The following is a 12,574-nucleotide window of genomic DNA, read 5'->3' as shown; positions in this document are numbered from 1 at the left end:
CTGACCGTCATAGTTGTTTTCTTTAAATGACAGGAAATTGATTTTGATAACTATAACTGAAAAAATTTTAAAAATCGGTCCATAAACACCAAAGATATGGAGAAAAATGTGAAAATACAAAAATAGCCTAAAACCTGCTTAAAGGCAGTCTGACAGGAAATTTAATTTAATAACTATAACTGAAAAAATTTTGAAAATCGGACCATAAACACCAAAGATATGGAGAAAAATCTGAAAAATACAAAAATAGCCTATAACCTGCTAAAAAGCGGTCCGACTGCCATTGATGTTTTATAGATAATTGTGCTCCTTAGTAATAGGAGTGTTGTCAAAAAATTTCAGCATTCTATCTTTTATAGGAGCTGAGTAAATCCCATTTCCCCCATAGCGTTACAGACTGACTGACTGACTCACAAAGTGAATTATAGAGTAGCTTCGCTACTAAAAAAATGAGAATGTCATATCATATTAAGTGACAAGCAATTGTCCATTTAAGAATTTTAGACAATTTTTTATGGTGCTGAGCATGAATGACAGAAAAGACAAATAAACAGTGTTTAGATGTACAAATTTACATATGAATTATCACTGAAATTTCAGCTGTCTTCATATAATAACAGCCGAGTAAATCACATTTCCTCACTGCTCAACTGGTGGACAGATAGAAAAAGTGAATAATAGAGTAGCTTCATTTCTATAAATGAGAGACAATGGCTGGAATAAAGACACATAGCTAAAAATCTTGATCAAACAAACTGACAAAATACCAATTTTTTGTAGCAAGGCTACTGTGTAATTCACTTTATTTGTCTGTTGTCCTGTCCATCATTAAGTCAATATGTAACAGTCACTAAGGGAACACTGTGATTTTCTCGGCTTTTAGACAGCTAAAATTTTCAGCCTGTGCCCATCTGTATTGATTTACATTTTATTTGTCACTCATGCTTGAAAAGTCAAAAATTCTTATTTTTAACCCTTAACGTTGGGGGGGGGGAGGGTCATTTAATGCCCCCCCTTTCCGGTTTTTTCTCATTTTCTGTGTGTTAAAGATAAAGAGCAAAAACTATGTGAGTTGGAATTTTTTGAATATCTCCATCCTGGCGGGCACAGGATGCCAGCAAACCTGGCAGGGTCATCCTGGTAAAGAGCAAAAACAAAGTATTTTATAATACCAAAATACTAAATTATCCTCTAGTAGTACATCCTTATATATAATAGAGGTGTTCAAGTCAATTTCAGGTTCCAGGTATGATCCTGAAGGTCCTGATCTCCAGGTCTCCAATAATCTTTAAAAGGCTCCTGTGGCCACAATTTTTGACTTAGATACTTCAAATTTTAAACTTAAGATTTTCTTACATGTCTACATAACATATTAAAATTTCATAAAGATCTGCCACCTTTTACCTGCCGACCAAAGACGAGCTGCCAAGTACACCTGCTGCCACTTCAAAAATAAGAAAATTACAGCCGTTTGAAATTTTAATCTAAAAACAAAGGTTGTTAAATAAAAGGGTGAAGGAAGCAAAATTTGACTTTGAAATTTTTTTGAAATTCATTATCAAACTGGGGACTTGCACAAAATTTTTTAGCCCTCTAGCTCTGATAGGAACTGAGATAATAGGGGGGTTAAAAGTTTTTTTTTATTTTTAAAAGTGGATGTTTAGATGTCATAACATCCTATTATAAACAGCTTTCCGCTGATAAAAAATATACTATTATAAGATTAAAACTTTTTTTTTAGCTCCAAGATGCAAAAGACAGACTTAAAAATTGTTTTAATCTGATAATTATACATTTTTTATTAATAGAAAACTTGATATAATAAAATGCTAGACATTTTTTTTGTATGGATGAGAACTGGTTCTAATAAGCATTATGCTTATTATAGAAAAATCAATATTTGATATTTTAATTTGGTTCTATCTTTTTTGTTCTTAGAGCTAGGATTATGAAAAAAAAAAGATATTCTTCTATATTCCTTTTTTAATTTTAATTTTTAAACTTGGGATCTTAGGAGATAATGTACTATATTGATTTTACATCCCCCATGATAATAAACAAAGGTAAGCCTTCTGTTAATTGAAAAGTTTGGACACTTCTTGTTTAGAACTGACAAAACACTGATCAAGTTTCTTTAGTCAACACGGTTACTAAACTTTGGTTAACAGTGTAATTTACAGTCAAATGTTCTCTCCTTATAATTAACATGGTCCATTAGTCTCTCGGATACATCATGTTTTAATAGCTAAAATATTTGTTTTCTCAGCTGCTATCAAAATTAGATGGCTTAAATAATAATTTTTAATCAATATTATAAGGGAACATTTGCAAAATTAATTTTCTTCTGTTATTTAGTAGCGAATCTTATTTATAATTCAAAATGTCCGTCCATTCTGTTCGTCCGTCCGTCTGTTGGCTAGGATTAGGGGAAAATGTGATTTTTCTCATTTGCTATTCAATGGCTGAAAAATTGTGTAAATATTTCCAACATAGCTTGCCAGTATGGACCTTATTTATTGGTCAGTTTGTTCATCCAGTAAGAGGGAAGGAAGTGGGGTAAATGGGTTGTATAATGTAAATGATCTATTTCTTGTTAAAAGCTAAACTTTTCTACAGAAGGGGTTGGTTTGTCCATCCGTACGTCCCTAACAGATAGTTCTGATTGTTAATTTAGGCATATTAGAATTGTCCTATTAAATTCAAAATCGACAATAAAATTTTTGAAACTGTTGTGTCCTGCAATGAAGTCAAAGTAAAAATCTTTTTTTTACCATTGCTTTACATAGTTGCCCTATCACCATTACGTTAGTATGTCTAAATAAAATATCTTGTATTTAAGCTATTAAATGACATATTTACTCAAATTTTTGCTGAAATCTAAATATTTTCTCTTTTAAGTGCAGTTACTCTATATTTCTTAATGTTCTTTAGTAGAATTGATTGAGTTTCTCTTTTACGGATTTTGTCTCTTTTTAAATACACTTGCACTTTGTCTTACAAATTTTTTTTCTCTTATTCTTCCATTAAATGTTCCTTTTTATTATCTCTTTTAAATTCAGTTTGTAATAAAATTAGACAAATGATTGTCAATGATTCTCAAAGCTGTCTCATTCCAACTTTTAATTTTTGTTGGAGTATAATTTTTCTAGAGCTAGTTTCTACAAAAATTCAATATGTACTCCCCCCCTCTCTCTATCCCCCAGTTCTCTCTCTCTTTCTCTCTCTCTCTCTCTCTCTCTCTCTCTCTCTCTCTCTCTCTCTCTCTCTCTCTCTCTCCTCGACTCTCTCTCTCGTCTCGACGCTCTCTCTCTCTCTCTCTCTCTCTCTCTTTCTTTGTCTCTCTCTCTGTCTCTCTCTATCTCTCTCTCTCTTAAAAATTATTAAGTTACACATAAAGATTACGACTTTAACTTCTTATTTTAGAATACTTGTTTAACTGATTTATTCAGTTATTTTTGTTTTATATTTAAACCCAATGTAACAATACATGATTTAACGTTTTACTTAATGTTTTAAAACATTTTTAAAGAATATAATCCTAATATTTTCCATTTCAAATTATTGTCCTGAAAGGGTTAAAATGTTTAGTTTAATATCTGACCACATTACGGGAGTGTCGCATGAATCAATTTATATTAAAACTTAGTTTTCTTAGATTTACTATATTATAAATTTAAGTTTTCTGTTTTAAGAATATAAATCAAATACTTCAATGTTATTCAAATAGCAACATGAATTAAAAAAAACTGAATTTATGATGCTAAAAGTAGAATAATGGGTCTTATCGTTCTGGTCAATGAGAATTTAATAGGGATTATTGGAGCACTTTGAGTTTTGAACACTATATGCTTGGAAGATTCGAGCTCAATTATAGACGTTTATTTCCTATATAGATCTGTCATGGATCTTGATGCAATACAGCAGGCCGTTTTGTACATGTTAAAAATTAGAAGATTTTATTAAATAAAAGTAATCGCAAATATAGGTATTAAATAAGCCCCATTCAAGTTTCAAAAGTGACTTGGCTCTTATAGGAATCCTGCAAGAAATACCACGCTTTAACTGCTGAAAGACTGCCACAAGTAGAGCAAATACCCCAAATTTTAAGCCTTCAGCTTCTATAACAAAAAAGTTCTAGGCATTTTAAAATGACATTTTATGTACAATGGAAATTTTGAAAGAATTGCAATGCTCATGTTGAAAACTTTAAAATTAAACTACGTGGCCTAGAAACAAAATTATAAGCTTATTTTTGTCATAAATTTAGGTTTCCAGTAACTAATTATATTTTTACAATAAAATTACCCATTTTTATAGTCAAAATCATTAAAAAAAATTAAGTTTTACTTGCGTTGTACCGAATGTACTGTAGCCAATCAGAAGGCTGAATCAGCTTAACAACCAATCACAGCTAAGCTTGTATTAGTTTACCCCTTTGTTTCCGCTATGATTTTCGTTTAAAAATGCAACTTAAATCGAATTTTTTTCATAGATTTTGACTATGAAATGTGGTGTTTTTATTGTAAAAATGTAATCAGTTACAGGCAATCTGAGTTTCTGACAAAGATAAGGTTATAATTTTATGTCTAGGCAACGTAATTTAATATTGTTTTTTCTTTTATGAGCATTGGAAATCTTTCAAAAATTCCATTGTACATAAAATGCTATTTTGAAATGCCTAGAACTTTTTTGTTATTGAAGCTGAAGCCTTATAATTTGGGGTATTGGGTCTTCTTGTGGCAGTCTTTCAGCAGTTAAAGCGTGTTATTTCTTGCAGGTGTCCTTTATGGCTGCTGGCGCGCGAGGGGTATAAATAGTACCCACCCCCTTATAAAACCAAAAATTTAAATTCCTTCAAACACAGGCATGTTGCATATCTAAATGACCGCATTGAAATGCTGATTACGAATCTGATAACTGTTTTAAAAAATATTGCACCTAGTTCGAATAAGATCTCATTAAGTACCTAAAAACAGCTGATTTAGTCAAAATTGTTTATTTTAGTAGGTTATTTAAAAATCATTTCAGACTGAACCAATATTATTCAAAACAATTTTCCGATTTGTAATCAGCATTTCAATGTGGTCATTTTGATATGCAACATGCCTGTGTTTGAAGAAATTTCAATTTTTGGTTTTATAAGGGGGCGGGCACATTTTATACCCCCCACACGACTGTTGTTTTTGGATTAAAAAACCTCTTTCAAGTTTTAAAGGGTTTTATATTGGCCCAGTAACCCTTGCCAATGCCTACTAATGTGAAATTCCAAAATCAACCCACCCTAATATACACCCTAAATAATACTTTTTTGTGGGTCTTACTAATTATGACTTTTGTTAACAACGTGTCAGAGTAGGTAATTTTATCAACTCTAACTCTATGTCACTTAATGTTATATATGACTTTTGGGAAACAATGTGTTAGGTTAGGTAATTTCCTTCACTCTGACTCTATGTCACATAATGTCATATATGATTTTTGGTAACAATGTGTCAGATTGGGTAATTTCCTGAATGTCATATATGACTTTTGGTGATATTGTGTCAGATTAGGTAATTTGCCCAATTCTGACTCTATGTCACTAAATGTCATATATGACTTTTGGAAACAATGTGTCAGATTGGGTAATTTCCCCAACCTTGACTCTATGTTACTAAATGTCATATATGACTTTTGGTAACAGTGTGTCATATTGGGTAATTTCCTCAACTCTGACTCTATGTCACTAAATGTCATATATGACTTTTGGTGATATTGTGTCAGATTAGGTAATTTCCCCAACTCTGACTCTATGTCACTAAATGTCATATATGACTTTTGGTGATATAGTGTCAGATTAGGTAATTTCCCCAACACTGACTCTATGTCACTAAATGTCATATATATGAATTCTGGTAACAATGTGTCAGATTAGGCAATTTCCTCAGCTATGACTCTATGTCACTAAATGTCATATATGACTTTTGGTAACAATGTGTCAGATTTGGTAATTTCCCCAACTCTGACTCTATGTCACTAAATGCCATATATGACTTTAGGAAACAATGTGTCAGATTGGGTAATTTCCTCAAATCTGACTCTATGTCACTAAATGTCATATATGACTTTTGGTAACAGTGTGTCAGATTGAGTAATTTCCTCAACTCTGACTCTATGTCACTAAATGTCATATATGACTTTTGGTGATATTGTGTCAGATTAGGTAATTTCCCCAACTCTGACTCTATGTCACTAAATGTCATATATGACTTTTGGTAACAATGTGTCAGATTGGGTAATTTCCCCAACTCTGACTCTATGTCACTAAATGTCATATATGACTTTTGGTAACAATGTGTCAGATTAGGTAATTTCCTCAACTCTGACTCTATGTCACTAAATGTCAGATATGACTTTTGGTAATAATGTGTCAGATTAGGTAATTTTCCCAACTCTGACTCTATGTCACTAAATGTCATATATGACATTTGGTAACAATGTGTCAGATTAGGTAATTTCCCCGACTCTGACTCTATGTCACCAAATGTCATATGTGACTTTTGCAAACAATGTGTCAGGTTAGGTAATTTCCTCAACACTGACTCTATGTCACTAAATGTCATATATGAATTCTGATAACAATGTGTCAGATTAGGCAATTTCCTCAACTCTGACTCTATGCCACTAAATGTCATATATGACTTTTGGTAACAATATGTCAGATTTGGTAATTTCCCCAACTCTGACTCTATGTCACTAAATGTCATATATGACTTTTAGTGATATTGTGTCAGATTAGGTAATTTCCCCAACTCTGACTCTATGTCACTAAATGTCATATATGACTTTTAGTGATATTGTGTCAGATTAGGTAATTTTCTCAACTCTGACTCTATTTCACTAAATGTCATATATGACTTTTGGCAATAATGTGTCAGATTAGGTAATTACCCCAACTCTGACTCTATGTCACTAAATGTCATATATGACTTTTAGTGATATTGTGTCAGATTTGGTAATTTCCCCAACTCTGACTCTATGTCACTAAATGTCATATATGACTTTTAGTGATATTGTGTCAGATTAGGTAATTTCCCCAACTCTGACTCTATTTCACTAAATGTCATATATGACTTTTGGCAATAATGTGTCAGATTAGGTATTTTTCTCAACTCTGACTCTATGTCACTAAATGTCATATATGACTTTTAGTAACATTGTGTCAGATTAGGTAATTTCCCCAACTCTGACTCTATGTCACTAAATGTCATATATGACTTTTAGTGATATTGTGTCAGATTAGGTAATTTCCCCAACTCTGACTCTATGTCACTAAATGTCATATATGACTTTTAGTGATATTGTGTCAGATTAGGTAATTTTCTCAACTCTGACTCTATTTCACTAAATGTCATATATGAGTTTTGGCAATAATGTGTCAGATTAGGTAATTTCCCCAACTCTGACTCTATGTCACTAAATGTCATATATGACTTTTAGTAACATTGTGTCAGATTAGGTAATTTCCCCAACTCTGACTCTATGTCACCAAATGTCATATATGACTTTTAGTGATATTGTGTCAGATTAGGTAATTTCCCCAACTCTGACTCTATGTCACTAAATGTCATATATGACTTTTAGTGATATTGTGTCAGATTAGGTAATTTTCTCAACTCTGACTCTATTTCACTAAATGTCATATATGACTTTTGGCAATAATGTGTCAGATTAGGTAATTTCCCCAACTCTGACTCTATGTCACTAAATGTCATATATGACTTTTGGTGATATTGTGTCAGATTTGTTTGCATTGCCAAAAATAAGAAAATAACCTGACATAATGTCACTAAATTTCAGATTGAAATCTGAACTTTGGTCAAATTTTGTCATATCTGAACTTTGGTAACAAAGAGTCATATTGAGACAGATTTTAATCTGAAATCTAGTGACTGTGGATTTCTAATCTGACCGAAAAGGGGTAAAAACTACTAGGGTATATGTGTCGCGTCATTAAGGAAATCATTTAATGTGCTTTTCTGCCCAAGGTTGTTTAAGCTTTTAACGTTTGATATAAATCATCCTTTATATTTTATGAAAAGCAAAAAAATTGATTTTCATAAAGTATTGAACAATCTACTGATTTAAAAGTAGTAAAAAACACATTGGTATACATATAGACCAACGGAACAAGTAAGTTATAAAGTAAATGCTCATTTTTCAAATAATCTCGACAAATAAAACAGCAGTATGTCTTTGATTATATAGCAATCCAGTAAATAACATATTTCAAAGCTCCATTGCATTATCTACAAGCTAATTGACCAGGTAAGGTATATTCTAGTTGACCTTGGCTATGGGAATCTTCACACAAAAGATCAGCTTCTATCTTGAGTAGCAGCCGAGTAAATTTATATTTCTAAAACTGACGGACAGACATGCAGAGTATGTTAGAGAGTAGCTTCGCAAATAAATAGATATAGAAACAAGGATGACAACATCCAAAAAAGCGAAGCACTGAAACGGTAGGACAAACGGACATTAACACTTGTATACTGTCAGAACTGAATAATCAGAATATAAAAGTATAAGAGTCAAAGCAAAATTGTAAGTAAATTTGTTGAAAAACTGTTTGATAATGTTTATGGACATACTTACATTTTTAGGACTTGATTATAGAGTTGCTTCGCTCATAATATTGTTCTTTGTTGTCCCAAGAATCAATATACAAAAAAAATCAGATCAAACGGATAATTAGATCACATAAAAATTTGTTGTTAAAAGAGTAGAAAAATCAACATGTTTAAAATGGACGTACGGACATTCTGGTAATGATTATAGAGTTGCTACGCTTTCTAAATCGTAACTAACTACTACAGGAATCACCATGAAAAGTTTGAAATCGATAGGACAATTCTAACATGCAAATTAACGAATAAAAGTTATCTGTCTCGGACGGACGGACGTACGGACGAACCGACCCTAATTATAGAAAAGCTTCGCTTTTAAAAACACCAAAAAATGTAAATATTTTAAGCAACGCCCCAACGTTTATTACAAACAAATCTGTAACTCAATAGAAGTACATATAACTAATTTGTTCCCCATAACGCTAGTCTAATGCACGGCTTTCATATAATATAGGTAATCCTAACACATTAGGAAGAATTTAAGGGATGTTAGAAACGTCATGTTGAAATAAAACGCAGCAGCCCTAATTTCAAATAAAATATTCTAATATTTCAGCTGATGAAAAAAGTTTTGCCTCAAATTTTTCGCCTACAAAATATAAAATTACAAAACAATATTTTATTAATGCCCTTACTTAACCATGTTGTATTACAGAAACTAAAATTTGTTCTATTAATTTTCTTTTTTTGGCGCAGCTATAGTATTGCTGGATATTTTCATACTTGTAATCTGTAATATTTTATAACTATTGCCACCCATAAAGCAATTTTATCTACATAGCTCTGTTAGATAACAAGTACTACAGATACTTTAGAGTGTACTTTATAAAATCTGGATAATCTTTATCGTCCATTGTAAAATCCCTGTATAGATTTCATACGAATGGAATTATATAGTAGATGTTTGTTTTTCATTAGTAGAACTATTTCTAAAATAGCAACCAATTGATCTTAAAGCGTTTTAGAAAAGACAGACGGACGATCATATTAGAGTAAATATAGATTCAACAGTTTTAGACTGACAATCATACAGAGGGATATTTAGAATTATAGAGTAGCTTGGTACTAAAACAGGTATCTAAAGCAGTCTAAATAACCTCTATTAGTAATATTCAAACAGGTCTTAAATTTGAAAGGGATTCGAACCCACCCTGTTTATATTTTTACCACTTTTTCCTCCGTTCAAATAGCAAATTCATGGTAATTGAATACACCTCACCCTTTATCTAATTCTTTAGCTTCCCCCCAGTTACAAAAGTACCCATTCTAGGAGACCCTACCCCCCTATATGATACCTATTTTTACCCCCTGTCCTCTTTCATTTCCTCTGGAGATTGTAATTTGACTCACGGAGACAAGTTTCTGATGGCCCCATGGGGTTCTTTCATTCACGTAGAAAAACGCGTGTATAGCATAAAATGTAACGCACCCGCAAGTTGGCCCAGAACGTTCGAAGCACAACACATATTTCATGAAATTTAGGGCTAACATTTTTTTTTATTATTTGTCTTTTGATTTTTTGATAAACAAAGTCATTTAAACAGTAGATTAAAATCTATTTAAATTTTGATTCACACGCTTTGAACCAACCAATCAATATTCAATAAAAGTATTTCCAGTATGGCCTCGAAATCCATTAATATCCTCTTAATAATTGGTTTTCAGCCATACTGAAAAATCATGTATAACATCGTAAAACAAACAATTTTCCACGAATAATAAAATAAAATTATGAAATTTAATGCAAGTTTTGTTAACAAGAGCCTTTGGTCCCTCTGGGCTAAGAAAACTAATTTCACTCTTATATTTTTTCATTTTAGTATCCACGGAAAGCTGTCTATAATATGATGCAATTATGAATAAATAACTATTAAAGTTAAATAAAGTTTATTTTGGTAGATTTAAAAAAATTATTTTAGAGGATTATTTTGCAGCTTTTAGAAAATATTTTTTTGTAAAGTTTCTGTGTTCACTTAGCACATATGATATGTCTCATAGATTAGTGTAGAAGGGAGGGGTGGGGATAGGGGTACTGTAGTAAAAACATTCATTTTGTGGAGTTTAAAATATTAAGACACATGGTCATTGTACTTATTCGCTAGTAAAAAATATATGTTAATATTATATCTTATGTAAAAATGATTTTATATGAAAAGTTATGTTTTTTATATTGGATAAACAATGGAGAAGGAAGGGGTTAAATAACTGTATGTTCCCACCCCGTAAACCCTTTGCCGACTTTAATTGGGTCTTTGAATATCAGCCAATAGCTTCGGGAATATTATAACAGCAAAGTCGCTACTAAAGAGCAGAAAGAAATTTGCTAGCAGACGAAAAAGGAACCCAAACGTTGGATCCTGGTAGTATTCTCAGTTATCTATATTTACAGATTAATTGTTAAAATAGTTTATCTTTGATCGAGTTCACCCTTTACTTTACGTTTTTTCAATCAAGAATAATCATTAAAAAAAAAATTTAAAATCAACTGTGAGCTTTTAAAAAGGGCCAGTAGAGGAAGTGGGGGGGAAATAACCCTCCTTCTTCAAATTTAAGGGGGTATTGAAAGATGAGATTTGAGATTGATGGATTGTAGGAAAAAGAACAATATTTTCAGAAGAGTAAAGCTTTTATTTTTTATCTTAACACCTTTTTTTTAAATTTTAAGAACTTTTTTTTACTTAAAACCTTTTTTTTAGCCTTACTACTCTAAGCAGGGATGATATATTGCCCAGAAAATAACCTAAATCCTGACCTTAAGCATTACAATATGAAGCCTACAGTTTTCGATATATTACTGCGGACGCTTAGGCATCCTAGTAGTAGATTAGGTGAATCATAGAAAAGCTTTTCCTTTTGTTAAAAAAAGATGTGTAATGGGTGGGGAAATTTCAAGGGGGTGGGGAAAAACGACTTCGCATATGGGGACAAAAGGTTGGGGTATAGGGAAAATCTATAGAATAAGATGAAGTAGGGAAGGTAAATGTTCTTCCTAAGAAAGGGTGTAATGTCACATATAAATGAAAAATATAGGACAATAGTCCACTGCGAAAAAAACTTTGATAATATAGAAACTGCTTCAAAGTAAAAATACACCAAATTTATTTTTCAAAAATCCCCCACAATTCTGTGTGTATCATGTAGTACCTAGTGTAAGGCTTGATTGTTTGTTGTCTGTATATATGTAATGAAACTCTTTTCAGAATATAAGAAGTTTTTTATCTTTTTTTTTGGAAGAATGCCTCAGCCTTTTTAAGAAAAATCATACCAATATAAAAAAACCTCCCCTATTTAAATTGACCATTGATCTAAAAGCATAAGGCAATGGTAGATAAATTGATAAACATTCCAGATAATAATACACAGAATTACCCCTTCTGTAGATTAAAATTGGAGGTTAAAACGTTTGGACACTCAACTTAGTGAATCAACCAATCAAAATTCAGTAAAAGTCCCCAAAATTGTTGAACCAAAAAAAAGAAACCTTTATTATAAGACTTTGGTGACTAGTGTAAAAAACAGCCCAATGTCCTCTCCATCGCTGCCATAGATACCAATAAAATAAAATTCAAATATTCCTACCCTATTTGTTTTGCTAACCTTCTTTAAAAAATTGTCCATTCTTATAAAATAATTTCACCATCTAAAATGTTTATAAATTCATATTTTATTGTTTTATTATTTAAGTAATAAAAATTTTCGCGGATTAATGTCCGACAAAATGAAGATTCATTTACCCCACTTTCCACCTATCTCTCTCTCTTTTTCTAACATCCCTGCCTCCTTTTTATATTGTCTCTAATATCCCTTTCCTTCCCTCCCATTTTTAACATCCCATGTCTCCTCCTATTTCCTCCGACGGACGGACGAACGGAGCGGGAAGGGACATGTATTAATGAAGATAAAAC

The sequence above is a fragment of the Acartia tonsa genome, chromosome 12 (assembly GCF_053477335.1).
Source record: "Acartia tonsa isolate MP-2025a chromosome 12, ASM5347733v1, whole genome shotgun sequence".
NCBI lineage: Eukaryota > Metazoa > Arthropoda > Copepoda > Calanoida > Acartiidae > Acartia > Acartia tonsa.
Note: the sequence above shows the minus strand (reverse complement) of the source record.